The sequence below is a fragment of the Schistocerca cancellata genome, chromosome 4 (genome assembly GCF_023864275.1).
Source record: "Schistocerca cancellata isolate TAMUIC-IGC-003103 chromosome 4, iqSchCanc2.1, whole genome shotgun sequence".
Taxonomy (NCBI): Eukaryota; Metazoa; Arthropoda; class Insecta; order Orthoptera; family Acrididae; genus Schistocerca; species Schistocerca cancellata.
Window position 1 is genome coordinate 383574434 of NC_064629.1, and position 18905 is coordinate 383593338.

The window sequence follows — 18905 nt, forward strand, 5'->3', positions numbered from 1 at the left end:
ACATCTTCCCGATTGTCCAGTGCACTCTTCCAGTTCTTCCGTTGGCTTGTGGATGGAGAGGACGCGTCTTTAATTTCTTCACTATCAGTAATTTACACAATTCCCCGAATATATCTGACATGAAGTTCGTTCCCTGGTCTGTTATTATTGTTTCAAGGACCCCAAACTTCAATGTCCAATCATTTACAAATACTTGTGCCACTGTTGTTGCTTGCTGCTTTGGCATTGCGACCATTGATACATGTTGTGTAAAATGATCCATAGTTGAGATTACTTACTTATTCCCTGCAGGTGTTTTATTGAACAGATCTAAAACATTAATCCTCAGAAATCACAATAGTGCTAATGCTTCAGGTAACCTCTGCAACGGTACTCTTGTTCGTCAAAAAAAATGGTTCAAATGGCTCTGAGCACTATGGGACTTAACAGCTGAGGTCATCAGTCCCCTAGAACTTAGAACTACTTAAACCTAACTAACCTAAGGACATCACACACATCCATGCTCTAGGCAGGATTCGAACCTGCGACCGTAGGGGTCGCGCGGTTCTAGGACTGAAGCGCCTAGAACCACTCGGCCATTCCAGCCGGCTGTTCGACTCAATTCCGCTCTCTGTGCACGCTATGCAATTCCGCACATAGTGGTTTACGTCTGTCTGCCTGTTCCTTCACCAGTACGTTTCCAATACTCATATGTTGGTAGATCTGCAACCTCCATGACTCGTTAATATGTGATCATGAGCTTCTTGCAGCACTCTATTCCTCAGCTTCGCTGGTAACACTGCCTGCGGTCTCAACTTGGTTTCGCTACATAGCAACCCATCCTGCATACACAACTGTGACTACTATAAATACTGCTTACATTCGTCATCTGCTCTTTGTGCAGCTTGCCATTATGCTCATTACCCCCAATATGTAATATTGCTTCTTTTCTACTTAAGCTATCCGCTTTTCTGTGCTTCTTCCCAGGTTTATACAAAACTCCGACATCAAATTCACTTAGTCTTACTGTCCACTGTGCCAGCCTACTGGAAGAACCCTTTAATATCAACAACCATTTTAATGCTGCATGATCTGTTGTTACTCTAAATCTTTTACCGTACAGATAACGTCTGAAATATGTGATTCTATAAATGAGACTTAACATCCCTCTCTCCATTGTAGAATAATTTCTTTCTGCAGAATTTAGTTGCCTCGATGTGTAAGCTACCGGATGTTCTATACCTTCTACCTCCTGTGACAACACACAGCCAACAGCATGGATGTTGTTGTAATCGTGTTTCTATATTTTGCTTGCAAAGTGCACATTCCAAGAACAGAGGTACTTTCGTCGTTGTAGGCCATGACACGCAGTCGTGATTTTTGTAATGCAGTGTGTCCCAATTGCTCATCAGTAGTTTGACTAATCAGTGTGACTGAAGTACCGGTTATATACTTACTTAAATGATACAGATTAACTATAAACCTGCAGAAAGAAGAGCATTTTGTGATTAGGCGTCTGAATGTGACTTGCCGAAGACTGTCTTTGTCCGGATTGTGACTGATGAAGCTTTTATCTGTACCTCTATTAGAGGAGAGCGGGTTAGAATGAGACAAGTTTTTCACTGTGTGTTGCGCTATGCGATTCAGTCGCTTCCGGCCACGGTACCCGAGTGGATTGCCAGGAGGAATGGACATAGATTCAGAATGAGAGATCATACTGACTTTCATTTTCTCAAGTGGAATACAATTTACTTTGCGCTTCTTGTGCATGCACATATGCTGTGTGTTGTAACGTAACAGATTATTCCGAGTTATTATTCCTTGCAATGATCTTAGAGTGTATCTTTTTCTGTAGCTGGCAGGAAGAGACAGTTCTTTTCTCCCAAACCTCACTTTGTACGTTTGGGCAGTGAAATATCCTGGCTACGATCTAGAGTATATTCACACTCCTATGTACCTAAAGAGATATTATAAACATTTATTCCATCCTTTTAATACCGCTTATACAACCTTGTGTTGCTACTGCTGAAACGTCCCCTTAGAAAAATTAATGAATTGCTGTGCTGGTAAACCTCTTACATTATTTTCTTTTCAAACAGCTGAGCAAAACTGAACGTACTCATAATAAAATGTAGACTTTCACGGCCGGAAATATCACGTCCATTATAATTATCCGGGCTGTTATGCCGTGGTCGGTTGATGAATTCTGTGTCGATTCCCAACGTTTCGTCTCCGACTGCGGGAGACATCTTCAAGGGGGTCCGTAGCTCAATGGATGGTCCAACACACCCACTGGCTGGCTACCGACTGCCGCTAAATTCCGTGTCCGCGCGCTCCGACGCCGCGGCATGACGTCATGTGTTTTGAAAACGTCAGTGCAATTGGCCGCTGTCCGTCGCCGTCGATCGCCGTCACCCAGTAGTGGGCGGGTGGTACACATCTTCTTTAACACCGGCATCCATATGCCGTTTAATTTCACACCCTCCTCCTTACTGTTGAAATTATTTGGGTGTTTAGCGATTTCGATTGCCTCCCTGTAGAGCCTTTCGTAATATCCGCTTGTGGCCGCTAGTACTTGCGTCTCCTCGAAACGAATATTGTGGTTCCCTGGCTGGAAAGCAAGCTCCGCAACAGCTGATCGTTCCGTTTCTCCTCTTCTGCAATTTCCCTTATGCTCTTCCATACGTTTAGAAACAGTTCTTTTAGTGGTACCCACATAAACATCACCACAGCTGTATGGGATCCTATACACTCCAGCTTTTTCCAGTGGTTTGCGAACGTCCTTGGCAGGCTTAAGGTATTCCTGTATCTTCCTGGTGGGCTTGTAAATTACGGTAATATTCCGCTTCGTCAAGATCCTCCCTATTCTTTCCGTTACATTTTTAACAAACGGCAGGAAAACCTTAGATTTTGCAGTAGCCTGTACGTCAGTATGATTTCTGCGTGGCTGCCTCAGCGCACGTTCTATTTCGGCGGACGAATATCCGTTCTTCATTAGTGCATTGTGGAGATGTTCTATCTCAGCGTCGAGCAACTCAGGTTCACAAATATTTCTAGCTCTGTCCGCTAACGTCTTGATAACACCCAGCTTCTGTTGTGGGTGGTGGTTCGAATCCCGGTGCAAATAACGGTCCGTGTGCGTGGGTTTGCGGTATACTGAGTGGCCCAAACTACCATTTTCGTTTCTAAAAACAAGCACATCGAGGAAATGTAACTTGCCGTCTACCTCCTCCTCCATTGTAAACTGAATTCTCGAGTTTATACTGTTCAGATGTTCGTGGAACCGGCTTAGTTCCTCCCTACCATGTCTCCACAGCACAAACGTGTCATCTACGTATCGGAACCATACATTTGGTTTTTTGCTGGCACTACCTAAGGCCTGTTCTTCGAATTTCTCCATAAAGAAGTTTGCAATTACGGGACTTAGGGGGCTTCCCATAGCCACGCCATCCGTTTGCTCATAAAACTGTTCATTCCACTTGAAGTATGTGGTCGTCAAACAACACTTAAACAGTTCTGAAATATCGGCAGGAAAAATTCGATCCAGCTGTTCCAATACATCGTTAAGTGGAACCATGGTAAACAGCGATACCACATCGAAGCTGACCAATATGTCCTCCGGCTGGACCACTATGCCATTCAATCTGCTGAAGAAATGTGTCGAATTCTTTATATAAGAGTCCGAACGGCCCACATGTGGTTTTAGCAGCGTAGTCAAAAACTTGGCTAACGAGTAGGTGGGCGAACCAATGGCACTTAGTATCGGTCTTAACGGCACATTTTCTTTATGAATTTTGGGCAATCCATAAAGCCTCGGTGGTAGCGCAACGGAATTGCAGAGACCTTTCTGTACACTCTCTTCAATGAAGGACGTTTTTATTAACCGCGACACAGTTCTGAGAACGCTGTTAGTGGGGTCCTTATTCAACGCACGTTGACAACGTCTAGTAGACAGAAGAAGAAGTTTGGTAATTTGCTACCTAATCAGACTGTTCGGCATTTAGACGTTTCCCGGACCGTTATCAATTTGTCCAAACGTTCGTTATTTACAAGCCCACCAGGAAGATACAGGAATACCTTAAGCCTGCCAAGGAGCCGGCCGGTGTGGCCGTGCGGTAAAAGGCGCTTCAGTCTGGAACCGCGTGACCGCTACGGTCGCAGGTTCGAATCCTGCCTCGGGCATGGATGTGTGTGATGTCCTTAGGTTAGTTAGGTTTAATTGGTTCTAAGTTCTAGGCGACTAATGACCTCAGAAGTGAAGTCGCATAGTGCTCAGAGCCATTTGAACCATTTGAAGCAGCATTACCGATGCAGGGTTCCACGAACTTGTAATTCATTATTAGCGAGGTGTCCGGATACTTTTGATCACATAAAGTATGTCCATTGCGCATATTTTTGTACAAAAGAAACTAGAAGGAAAAATTAAGAGTTCAATGTATAAATTGTTATTTACTGGGACTAATTCAGGCTTCGTTTTGTTTTTACTTAAATTGGTTTCATAAATTCAGAAGTTTGTTCATATTTTCTTTCTGCAATCTTATTGGAATTAGAATGGGAAACGACACACTTAAAATAGTACATAGGTTTTGCTATTTGGAAAGCAAAATAACTGGTGACGTCTAAAGTAAAGAGGATATAAAATGTAGAACATAGACTTAAGTGTTAGGAAGTATTTTCTCAAAGTATTTGTCCGGAGTGTAGCCATGTATGGAAGAGAAACATGGACGATAAACAGTTTATACAAGAAGTGAACAGAAGCTTTTCAAATGTGGCGCTACAGGATAATGCTGAAGATTAGATGGGTTGATCACATAACTAGCGAGGAGGTACTGCATATAACTGGGGAGACAAGAAAGCACGGGCCAGTTGATAGGACACTTTCTGAGACATCAAGGGATCTCCAGTTTTGGATTGGAGGGAAGTGTGGGCGGTAAACATTGTAGAGGCAGATCAAGAGAGGAATATAGTAAGCGGTTTCAGAAGGATGTAGACTGCAGTAGTTATTTGGAAACGAAGAGGCTTGCATAGAGTAGAGAAGCATGGGGAGTTGCGTCAAACCTGTCTATGGACTGAAGACCACCAGCACAACAACAACAACAACAACAATCCCTGTGGAAGACTTAGGGATCACAGCAAGTATTTGAGAGCTGGTGCTTTTCTGATTGGCCGTTCCACATGAAGTAGAGCTTTGTAGTAGCCATAATTGAGAACAGAGTATGTGGAACCGCGCCACAAAAATTTCGGTTAAGATGAAGAGAATCATTCGTTATTTCCGTTCTTTCACTGAAATTGTAAAGCAACTTGAGTTTTAAACCTTTCAGTGAAAGTTTTGGATTTGCAAATAATTATTTTGGAAGTTATTTGGATGTGAATTTTTAGTCGTTTTTCAACTCCGCGTGGAGTGTTTCGTGGACATTACGAAATATTATGGCGAGTAGTTATTTAAAGAAAACCACTGACCGACGTAATATAGTAAATTGCTAATAGCTGTGGAACAGTGACTGTTTAGATCATGAATTTTACTCCGGTTGGACTTCCAAAATTCTGGCTGTTTTTTGTGTGAAGACTTGTATTAAAATAGTAGTGAACTTGCAATGATAAAACCTTTAGGCAGACTGGATAGCCATATAAATCTGGTTTCAGGGGCCATAAAGCCTTAGTAATTGAACTTAAAACCATTTATGCAAGTAGTTAAAATCCCGAACGCCCAATATTTTGCTACAGTGTTAGACATACTGCTTCCAAACTTGATTTATGCGGCCTATGTTTGGTAGTCATTTTGTTGGTCTTTTCTCTATTCTGCTTGTCATCGGCTGAACCATTATCTATCAAGACAGAGTGAAAGGGATGGACTTCAAGAAGCCTATCGAGGTAGGTGTGTTCAATTATCTGCACCTAAACTAAAATTCTGACTTTTATACCAAACTGCCATGTGAAGTAGATGTAGGAGAGTAAAATCAAGAACCCGCCCCACTGCATTGTGTCCTGATTTATACACAACTGCACCTACATACGTGTTCCGCAAGGCACCGAATAGTGCGCGGCAGAGGATACTTTGTACTTCTACTAGTCATTTTCTTTCGTGTTCAGCTCGCAAATAGAGCGAGAGAAAAACGACTGTCTATATACCTCTGTAGGTTCTCTAATTTCTCTTATCTTATCTTTGACGTCCTTACGTGGAATGTATGTTGGTGGAAGTAGAATTGTCTCGCAGTCAACTTCAAACGCTGGTTCTCTAAATTATCTCAATAATCCAGATTGAGATTTTCACTCTGCAGCGGAGTGTGCGCTGATATGAAACTTCCTGGCAGATTAAAACTGTGTGCTGGAACGAGACTCGAACTCGGGACCTTTGCTTTTCGCGGGCAAGTGCTCTACCAGCTGAGCTACCTAAGCACGAGTCACAGGAGAGCTTCTGTTAAGTTTGGAGGGCAGGAGACAAGATACTGGCGGAAGTAAAGCTGTGAGGACGGGGCGTCAGTCGTGCTTGGGTAGCTCAGTTGATAGAGCACTTGCCCGCGAAAGGCAAAGGTCCCGAGTTCGAGTCTCGTTCTGGCACACTGTTTCAATCTGCCACGAAGTTTTTTATCTCAATAATGTTCCATGAAAGGAACTGTGCCTTCTCTACAGAGTTTCCCAATTGAGTTCCCTAGTGTGTGTGTGTGTGTGTGTGTGTGTGTGTGTGTGTGTGTGTGTGCGTGTGTGTCTATCTGTTCTTGTGGACATGTCTGAAAGAAAAGACACCACACATTCTTTCATATAATTGATCATCTCAATGAGCAATGATTCCATAACCTACTGTGTGGATGTATATGGACGTTCGACTGCCAGCAGGTAGATAAAATTAGCGAGCATGGAGGACATGGACAGGGACTGCAAATAGGTGGCGCCAGATAGCAATGTAGGGTGGCTGGAGAGCATGCTGAGGTTGTCCACACATTTACTACAGACACTGTTCCCGGATGGTGCAGTGGTTAATGCAACTGCCTAGCAAGCAGGAGATCCTGGGTTCGAGTGCTGGTCCGGCACACATTTTCACTCATCACTGCTGATCCTGCATAAAGTCCCAATGCAGGTGATACAAACAGTTCTTTCCCTTTCCTTTCCTCTGCCCCCTCTACCTTAATTTACATAATATGTATCACAAATGTGGATTCAGCGTGGTGTCTGTTCTAACGGACATGTCTGGAGGAACAAATATTTGATTCGCCTCGATGGGCAATGAATCGACAAACTTCTGTGCAGATGCACACATACATTCGACCTTCAGTGGGGAGTTCCAATGCATTTGATATCAACATTTCCTTCCCCTTCCTTTCCTTTCTCCCCTCTCCACCTTCAAGTTACATATGAGAGAGAAACACTTAGCCTCATGTATGGGATAACGTACTTCTGATGTTACCAGTATGTGTTGGAGTTTAAAGGAGCGACTAACCAGGTTTGAAGGACCCATCCAGAAGACTGATGAGAGGGGCCTTAAGACTCAGTGAATATGAGTATGAACTAATCCATAAAGTGAAGAAGAAAAACAGAAATGTGGATGTACTAAGCAGGAAGGTGGCAGTAATGCAAGCACTAGGTTGAGGCATCGCTTAGTGGCAAGCAGTAGAGAGCACTGATGAGGAATGTAAGCATTGCAGTAAGCTGCAGCAGTTCAGAATGTGTGATGGGTTGTTGTGTAGGGAGACAAGATTAGAACTGTGAGTGGTTTTACCACTGAAGTTAAGAGAAGAGGTGCTGAGACAAGTGTATGTTCACGTTATGTCTGGTCATGGAGAGTGCAGAACGATGAGTAGACAGTGGTGCAGAAGTTACTGGCAGAGAGGAAGGAAGCGTGATGTCCACCAGTACATCAGGAATTGTGTGCAGTGTGCTGTTTGAGTGGCTGACAGAAACGATGAAACTATTTCTTTGTATAGGGGTGGATGTGTTGGGACCTTTCATCTGAACTCCAGCAAGGAATCGTTTATTCTCAAGATATCGAGACGGTACCAGTAGAACTAGTATTTTGTAGCCTTCGATGCAATTTTCCAATACTTTCTCCTACATCAATATCATAACCGTAGTTGGGATCCTTATTATCAATCTTCAACACTCCCATTAGTATTTGTTTGAAGGAAATCATATTCGCCTTTGACTGTAGATCGGATATCTCTGTATATTCCCTTTAAAAAATTATACATAACTGTGAATCCCGACCATGAGAAGTTAACCATTCGCACTAGAGTTTAGAAGTAACTGATTAATATGCCTCAGGCTCTGTGTTTGCGTACAAAATCGCTTGGAAGAGATGTTGTGGGGATCATGTAGCTAATGTTGGCAATAACTGTCCATTGTGGTATTTTTTTCTCATACAGTGTAGTATGTTTGTTGCTTATTATACTCGTACAGATTGCTGACATCACTGTTCGCTGGCTAAAGTGACCGATCGGTTCTAGGCGCTACAGTCTGGAACCGCGCGACCGCTACGGTCGCAGGTTCGAATCCTGCCTTGGGCATGGATGTGTGTGATGTCCTTAGGTTAGTTAGGTTTAAATAGTTCTAAGTTCTAGGGGACTGATGACCTCAGAAGTTAAGTCCCATAGTGCTTAGAGCCACATCACTGTTCATTTTTTAGATATTGTCTTTGTGTGATGAACCATGTGTGCTGTGAGTGAGTCAAGTGTACTACAGTCATCAACTGCTTTCACACCCCACCTGGCTAGCCACGCGGTCTAGCGCACTGTTTCCCGAGTGGGAAGGCATGCTGGTCCCAGGCACGAATCCACCTGGTGGAATGGTGACAAGGTCCAGTGTGCCGGCCAGCCTGTGGATGGTTTTTAAGATGGTTTTCCATCTACCTCGGCGCATGTGGGGTGGTTCCCCTCAGTCCGCCTCAGTTACACTGTGTCGGCGATTGCTGCACGAACACCATTTCCATGTATGTGTACACCATAATTATTCTACCACACAAAGACTTGGGTCGTATTCGTCTGGTATGAGACGTTCCCGGAGGGTGGAGGGTGGAAGGGGGGGAGACCACGGGGGGCTGAACTGCACAATAGCCCTGGGTTGGGTGTGGGGCAGCGACAGGGTGGGTCGACTGCTGTGACCTGTTGTGAAACACTGAGGGCTACGGCAGGACAAAGCCCCTCTATCGTTTCTAGGTCCCCGGTTTAATACATACATACAACTGTTTTTACAGTGTCTTTCTTCTCTCTAAATGCTATAGAAGGAGTTTTGTTTTCCATTTTAATACAGATTTCTGATTCTTTTGGGATAATTTCGTTGTATGGTGAGCCAAATGTTTATTAGTCATTTAGGGAGCAAGCCAGATTGAGTAAATGTTTCCAAAGTGACTCGTTCTCCTCTCTGAACAGCGCAGAAGGGATTCATCTTGCCATTGTAGTACCAGTTATGAGATAACTGATTAATTTTCGTGTTGTATCGCATGAAAGTCCAAAATTGACTCTATGGTCCGGAATACTTTGAGTTCGTCATTGTATGTCCGTTCTTTTGACTTGAGGCCTGGGGAACTACGGCTGTTCACTTTTATAAGAAACTGAAACACCTACAGACGTCCTTGTGATGTCATTTATTGTGTAGCTACCAGTTTCAGCGCTTCAGTGAGCCATCTTTAGGTCTTAGTTCATGCTGAAAGGGTTATCAGTGCCCATATTGTATTGCTGTAATAAGCCATTCTCCGATCAACATTGTGTAACTGAGAACCTCGTCATATTCTTGTATTTCAACCTTTTCTCCCTTATCTGGAGCGTGTTGTCAGCAAATTTATAGTGTCATGGGCGCCGGGTGACGGGAGATGTATCTTTTACAACCATGATGCCTGCCCACTCCCCTGCCATCTCCAGTTCTCATTCTCTTTTTCCTCCATAGCACTTGACTGCAACAAAGCCGAAATGTTGCTACAATAAACAGCTTACTAAAGAGATAATTCTGGCGGTTGCTGCACAACAAAATGTGATGAAATTTAGTATATTTTCAAATTAAGCATTTCACATAACTGCACTGTTCACAAGCCATTTAGATATTCCTTTGAGGACACTCTCACATCAAGTTACTGGTGTCCACAAAATCTTCGTTCGTGGGCAATATAACTGATTCATGGGTTCCGTTCACGTGGCGTCGTAGATGCACACTGATATCAGCTTTTGTAGCACAAATTTCGTGATATTAAATTATCGGTTTGTGTTACTTTCGATTTCCAGCGTTGTTAATCAATATGTGTGGTCCTGGAGATGTGTCCATTCAGTCCCCATGCTCCAGCTGCGCGATTTATGGCTTTTTTAACCACTTTTATTACAACAAATCACTTGCACGTTTCACTTAACAAAGAAAAGACCCCTCAAGAGGGTTGGAGTCAGAATTCTGGTAAGTGGGGGGGGGGGGGGGGGGTAACTCACAAATAACGCAAAGAGAAATATTTATCTAGTGACAAAAACTTAAAGAAATTATATTGGTTTACTGTGCCCCCTAACTGACAGTACTCATTGACCCTTACATCCGCTCCAATACACAAGCTTACTTGTTACGAATGAAGCAAAGCAATGTCTGACAAAAGTTGTACAAAGAAACTTCCATTACCAGCTACATCCCTACCATGCAGCAAAACAGTACAACACTAACTACAAAGGAACATATTAAGCATTAGAATTCTTGCGAGAAATAGGGCACAGCAACATTAAAGAAAACGGTAACTGATGAAGGTGAAAATTTGTCACAGCATTATCCAATGCAGTTTTAATGTTCCAAAAATATAAGAGTAGTATTACACGAGTTCACGGCGCTACCACACGCAGTTTTTGAGTAAAATAATAATGACAATAAAAGACACAGAAAGGAAAGTAACATGCAGGTTTTTCGTAAAATAATAATGACAATAAAAGACACAGAAAGGAAAGTAACAGTGCTACCCGACATAGTATACGCAGAGAATACTAAGAAAAAGAAGCAGAAATCTTACAGGGCTACCGATCGTAGTCTGTACATCTGAAATACATTTAGTACCTAAATATGCCTGGATTACAACACCACCACTCGCAGTATGTATGATCACAGAAGCGGAAAATAAATTATGAGAGCCTGATACTTAGCAAATACCGCCACATGCGAAAACACCTTCACCATGTCTCATTAAGTGATGAGTAGAGACGACGAGCAGAGCACTGACACGGTCGGAATACACCACCCGACAACTGCTCAAAAAGAAAAAAAAGTTTTTCTGTTCCGTTTCGCTAATTGTCAGTATTTGCAGTCCTGTTTCTTCAATTCCTAATTGGCCCTCATTAGGAACTGACGTCAGTTTTCCTCGTGTCGCTAGTGCGGCGGCACGTGATATTCGTTGTTTTCAGTCGCTTCCATCTCGTCCAATTCATCCACCTCAGGCGCTTCGTGCCAAGCATTGTAGAGAGTGACAATACCACTTTCGCCTGTGTTGCCGTCGTATCTGAACTGATATTCACCGTGTTTACGATCATTTTCTGTTGCGCGGCGGCTTCTTTGCCGGTTTTCACCTGAATCGAAGTACTTGTTTTTTGTTTTCTTTCCGGCGGTCTCTTTATGCGCTTTTGCTGCTCGCGAACGTTACCCATGTTTGTGCCACCATTTCCTCACGTTTGTCATTTGGTAGCTAATTGCTTTGTATTTGATCAGTGGGCATATTATTTGGTTTTGGTTCACTGTCTCCCCATCGATGCAAACAGTATTCGTGTGTTGCATACACATATTCTGTTCAAAATCAAGATACAAAACGTTTTTATTCATTTTCTTGAAAGGCTCCATGTTGGGAACAAAATGTTCGCTGATGTCCTTCCTGACGAAGCCTACTTACGGCTTAACTTCTGTGATTCGTTGGTCACAATCTTCCGTTCGCACAGCATCCATACGTTGCATCCACATCTTCTATTCATATTTAAGACGCAACACATCTTTACTCAGTTTCCTCATATGTTTCGTGTTCGAAACACATTGGCTGCTCATTGTCTTTGTCATTATGCTATTTGTTCCTTTACTCCCCTAAGTGCTCTGTTGCAATTTTCTGTTCGTTCATGCACACGTGTTACTATCTCGGCCCGCATTTCGTGGTCGTGCGGTAGCGTTCTCGCTTCCCACGCCCGGGTTCCCGGGTTCGATTCCCGGCGGGGTCAGAGATTTTCTCTGCCTCGTGATGGCTGGGTGTTGTGTGCTGTCCTTAGGTTAGTTAGGTTTAATTAGTTCTAAGTTCTATGGGACTGATGACCATAGATGTTAAGTCCCATAGTGCTCAGAGCCATTTGAACCATTTATTTGTTACTATCTCTCATATATCTTCCTTGCATTCTTCACTTACGTCACTAATCTGGTCCTTGAATTCTTCCGTCATGTAATCCTTTTTCTCATCCTGGTCTTGAAGCCTTTTATTAACGTTTTGACGCCTTGCAGTGATGGCTCTACTGATTTCCCGTACTTCTTCTGTGGGAATTTCCTGTTGTTTTGTTTCATCGCTTCGCTAACTTGTTTAGTGATTTACTTCGGTCTGTTTCCAGTCTCTTCCCTAAATTTATTTCTATTGTGTTCGATCTGCCGTCCAAGTTTCTTCTGACCTTCTTTTATAAGTGTTTCTTGAACCTTGTTACTTCTTTGAGAACTGTCTTCATATTTCTTCTGAGCCTGATTAGTACCTGCCAAGAACTACTTCATCATCGTAAATAATTTTACCTTCTTACTGTTGTCTAATTATTTCACCCTTATATGACCAGCAATCATATTGATAATTGCCGTTATTGGTTTAATTACTTCTGTATGTTGCACAAATTTTATTCACAAAGGCCACTCCTGAAGTATACACAATAATAAAATTCAACATTGACAATTCTGAACTCAGCACCACAATACACTCTGACAATGATAAATACACAATAATATGCACTAGCAGCAATCTCTAACATTCACATGGCAATCAGAGTTACTTAACATGCAGTAACATTCAAGTCTACTCTGGAATAGGAACAGCTGTCAATAGGTTTCGTTATGGAATTTGATACAAAACAATTATGAATTTTCTTCTCAGTATTGTTGCTGTCACTGAGCGTGGTGGCGCAGTGGTTAGCACACTGGACACGCAATCTGGAGGACGATGGTTCAAACCCACGTCCGGCCATCCAGATTTAGGTTTTCCATGATTTCCCTAAGTCGCTCCAGGCCAATGCCGGGATGGTTACTTTGAAAAAGCACCGCCGATTACCGTCTCAGTCCTTGACACAATCCGAGCTTGTGCTCTGTCTCTAATGATCTCAATGTTGACGGGACGTTAAACCCCCTCTTCGTCCGTCCTTTTATTGTTGCTGTCATGGAGTTCGCTATTATTGTTAAATTTCTTTATCCAAATCTCGCGACACTTATGTCTGCTAATATGTTGCACTCAGGATGCATGGTTTGTACGCTTGACGTCAGATGTACTGCTGCTCCTCACGGTGCGACAGTAGCACTCCCAGTGGCCTGGCAGTGAACTGCGAATACTGAAAGTATGATACAAATATCCGTTTTCTTGCTTTGCGAAATACCAGTATTTGATGATAATTTTTTTTTATTTTCTGTGAGTGGGCCTCGTAGTCTGGTGGTAAGGTGTTTACTATATTCGAGGCCGGCCGCGGTGGCCGAGCGGTTCTAGGCGATTCAGTCCGGAACCGCGCGACTGCTACGGTCGCAGGTTCGAAACCTGCCTTGGGCAAGGATGTGTGTGATGTCCTTAGGCTAGTTAGGTTTAAGTAGTTCTAAGTTCTAGGGGACAGATGTCTTCAGATGTTAAGTCCCATAGTGCTCAGAGCCATTTGAACCATATGAACTATATTCGAGACAGCTTTCGTAGCTGAGGTTCACAGTCATATAAAATCTTGTAAATGAAGTTGCGGTCATCAGTTGACTATAGAATCGTTTATTTGTAAAACTCAATATTTAATTTTCGACTCTGTAGGCATTATCAAGTTTAAATAACTGCGCTTTGGGGCTTGTCAAAATCTGGAAATCACCTGATAGGACATGGCACAGATTTTGGATTCATCGTATTCTGTGCCTGTTTACGACCTTCTTGTTTGTATTGCTCTCTTTGAATTTCATTGCAATTTGTTGCTCGTACTCTACTTGATTTTTTCTCGCACCCATAATACAGTATTGCTTGGTTTTTGTTTCATATAAAACAGACGCTGGTTACGTCACATGCTAGTCTGTGGACGCAAGTTTATTTGTTACTGCTTACGAATCCGTGTATGAGCTGCTCGATTTAAATGCACGGTAAGCATATTACTTGTATTTCGTTATTTTTATTCGCATCCATAATTAGTACTTTCTTGCATTCAGTAAGGGCTTTCGGAATTTTCATTGGAGCGAGAAGATGTTTCTGGTACATTAATTTATGCCAAAATGCAATGTTTGTAGCACCTGTTAATAACGTGTGAACACATCTGTATAACTACTGTAGCATTTTTGCATTTGCAAGGTAGAATGGTCTAGTCACTAAGACTACAAAGCGTACTCATTTATACATCCACACTCCGCAAACCACTGTGAAATGGAAAGCACTCAGTGGCAAGAAGCAACACCATTCAAGGCAGGATTATATACTCATCCCATGAGAATATGTAATAAAGTTCTATATCATTTCTATCAAAAGCTGTTAACATGGAGTTCTGCACTAAATCCGTGAGAGTATGAAAAATGCACGTCAACAAAAATAACGAAGTGTACCAACAGTATACTTAGAATGTATTTAGGTCGAGCAGTTCGCACACTGATTCGTAAGGAATAAAAAAATGTACATAAATCCACAGATCACCATGCTAAGTAACCAGCTTTTATGTTGCAAGAAACAAAAACAAATATATAGTCATTTATTCTACTCAATATTACGTATAGGAGCAGCAGCAGAATAGGAGCAACATATTTACAATGCAACTGAAAGAGTGTAATACACACAAGAAGTCGTGATCAGAAACGCAATGCGCTGAAACCAGCTTCTGTGTTCTAAGCAATAAAAATAAATATGGAGGACTCTAAATCACCCAGTGAAAAGCAAGATGGTGAACGACTGTTAAACTTTCAGTACTCCAAATGGCATGGCAGCGAACCAAGGTCGTGTTGTCGGAATGTCATGTATGAGGTTCGCTGCCCTGCTCCTACCACACCATTCACATCAAGTTCTTTGTGTGCACTTGCCCTACTATTGTTTCAAGCGGTATCACTGATCACTGTTCACACACACACACTCACGGGGTAGCGGCCCGATCTGTGGCGCCTTGCCACCGACGGCTCGCGCAGCTCCCTCCCCCCCCCCCCCCCCCCCTCCACAACCCGGTCGGTCAGCGGTTCGAGTCCTCCCTCAGGCATGGGTATGTGTGTTGCCCTTAGTAAGTTAGTTTAAGTTAGATTAAGTCGTATGTAAGGCTAGGGACTGATGACCTCAGCAGTTTGGTCCCATAGGAGCTTACCACACGCACACTTACCAAACACACACACAGATATTGTGATGTCACATCCACGTGCATATTAGTTTTACTATCGCTGCGATCGGCAGTCCTAACCGAAGATTACAAGTCCTAAAATGCAGTCTCCATGTAAGAGAACTAATGACGGATAGCCATGGTGTGTCGGGAGATGTATGTTTTACGATCATGGTACCTGCCTTTTTCCCTGTACTGTCCAGTTTTCGTTCGCTTCTTCCTCCATAGCACGTCATTGCAACCAAGCTGAAATTATGCTACAATAACCAAAGGTAATTCTGGTGGAAGCTGCATACCTAATGATGGAACATGAATGTGTTGAAACTTCAGTATATTATGGAAGTAGGCATGTCACATTGCGGCACTGTTCACACGCTATATACACGGTCCAGTGGCATTAATGTGATCACCACCTGTGTTCAACGTTAACGTGCAATAACCCCTCACAGACGGCCTGCGACAGCACTAGCAGTGGAGAGTATATGAAGCGTGTAGGAGGGACGTGGATAACAGCGCAGTTTTGTGGTAATGTGAAACGGAGCGATTTATCTGACGTCCGAAAGAGTATGATCATTGACTTTCGGGCCAATGGTGGAATCATTTCCTAAACGGCTAAGTTTGTAAACTGTGGGCGTGCCGCCGTGGTTAAAGTACACCGTGCGTGGCAATAGGCGCTATCCAAAACCAGCGCCGAGGCAACTGTGGTACACCATGGGCCATAGATGAGAAGGTTGAACGACAGCTGCGGTGATGTATTCGAGCGAATAGATGTGCAACTGTTACGCAACTGACCGCCCACATGAACCAAGGGGCTACCAACAGTGCCTCCCCAACGACTGTTCAGTGAGCGTTGCTGCGTATAGGCAGGTGTCTCGTTCATGCACCCAAACTGACAGCTGTTCATCGGCGATACCGCCAATGGCGCAACTGGATGTCCAGTGACTGTCGACTGGTGGCCTTTTCAGATGCTTCAGGTTTTGCGCTCCCGTCTGGGGTACGTTTTCGAGGCATTTCCTGGGTGAGATCGTCATTATGGAAGGTACAATGGAGCCACACAACTGTGCACCTATCTTCAGGGATCATGCCCACCCATACATCCAGTCTGTTTTTTCCTTGGCGTGATGGCATCTACCTGCAGGACAATGCAACGTGTCATACAGTTCGCAGTGTACTTGCATGGTTCGAAGAGAGCACCATCCTGAGTTTCCTGTACTCCCCATATTTAAACCCAATCGAGAATCTGTGGGACCACCTCGATCGGGCTCTTCGCGCCATGGATCCTCAATCAAGAAACCTAGCGCAGCTCGTCATGGCACTGGGGTTGCCATGACTCTGCATCCAAACCTTACTAATTCTCTTGCTTCACTTCCCCGCTGCAAAAGGTGGTTATTCAGGTTTTTGACACATTGTAAGTAAGCTGTTTAGGTTTTTATATTGGTAACGCCACGTAGCGCTCTGCATGAAAATCACTGGCTGTGCTGTGTGCAGTCTGTGGCTGGGTGGCATTGTTGTAATATTCGCTATTGTAGTGTTGGGCTGTCGGCTGTTAACAGCGCGTAGCGTTGCGCAGTTGGAGGTGAGCCGCCAGCAGTGGTGGATGTGGGGAAGTGAGATGGCGGATTTTTGAGAATGGATAATCTGGAGGTGTGTCCATCAGAAACAGTACATTTGTAAGAATGGATGTCATGAACTGCTATATATATTATGACTATTAAGGTAAATACATTGTTTGTTCTCTATTAAAATCTTTCATTTGCTAACTATGCCTATCACTAGTTAGTGCCTTCCGTAGTTTGAATCTTTTATTTAGCTGGCAGTAGTGGCGCTCGCTGTATTGCAGTAGTTCGAGTCACAAAGATTTTTGTGAGGTAAGTGATTTGTGAAACGTATAGGTTAATAATTCCAATCCCAAAGAAAGCAGGTGTTGACAGATGTGAAAATTACCGAACAATCAGTTTAATAAGCCACAGCAGTTTGGATTACGTAGAAATACTGGAACACATGAGGCAATACTGACCTTACGACTTATCTTAGAAGAAAGATTAAGGAAAGGCAAACCTACGTTTCTAGCATTTGTAGACTTAGAGAAAGCTTTTGACAATGTTGACTGGAATACTCTCTTTCAAATTCTAAAGGTGGCAGGGGTAAAATACAGGGAGCGAAAGGCTATTTACAATTTGTACAGAAACCAGATTTCAGTTATAAGAGTCGAGGGACATGAAAGGGAAGCAGTGGTTGGGAAGGGAGTAAGACGGGGTTGTAGCCTCTCCCCGAAGTTATTCAATCTGTATATTGAGCAAGCAGTAAAGGAAACAAAAGAAAAATTCGGAGTAGGTATTAAAATCCATGGAGAAGAAATAAAAACTTTGAGGTTCGCCGATGACATTGTAATTCTGTCAGAGACAGCAAAGGACTTGGAAGAGCTGTTGAACGGAATGGATGGTGTCTTGAAGGGAGGATATAAGATGAACATCAACAAAAGCAAAACGAGGATAATAGAATGTAGTCGAATTAAGTCGGGTGATGTTGAGGGTATTAGATTAGGAAATGCGACACTTAAAGTAGTAAAGGAGTTTTGCTATTTGGGGAGCAAAATAACTGATGATGGTCGAAGTAGAGAGGATATAAAATGTAGACTGGCAATGGCAAGGAAAGCGTTTCTGAAGAAGAGAAATTTGTTAACATCGAGTATAGATTTAAGCGTCAGGAAGTCATTTCTGAAAGTATTTGTATAGAGTGTAGCCATGTATGGAAGTGAAACATGGACGGTAAATAGTTTGGACAAGAAGAGAATAGAAGCTTTCGAAATGTGGTGCTACAGAAGAATGCTGAAGATTAGATGGGTAGATCACATAACTAATGAGGAAGTATTGAATAGGATTGGGGAGAAGAGAAGTTTGTGGCACAACTTGACCAGAAGAAGGGATCGGTTGGTAGGACATGTTCTGAGGCATCAAGGCATCACCAGTTTAGTATTGGAGGGCAGCGTGGAGGGTAAAAATCGTAGAGGGAGACCAAGAGATGAATACACTAAGCAGAATCAGAAGGATGTAGGTTGCAGTAGGTACTGGGAGATGAAGAAGCTTGCACAGGATAGAGTAGCATGGAGAGCTGCATCAAACCAGTCTCAGGACTGAAGACCACAACAACACCATAGGTTAATTTAGCCAAGGCCATTCTGTTGTAGGGATTACTGAAAGTCAGATTGCGTTGCGCTAAAAAAATACAGTGTGTCAGTTTAAGCACAGTCTTGTATAATTTTTCTAAGTGGACGTTTCATATGTCGACCCTTAGACAAGGATACCTTACTGGAATCTTCTGATTTTTTGTTTTAGTTTGTGTAATTAGTGTAGCTTTTGTTTATTGCTAGCGCGGAATTGTAGAGAGAATTTCCTTTGTAGTTATAGTTTTTCATCCTTGTACAGTAAAACAGTTGTGGTATGCATATAGGTTTGC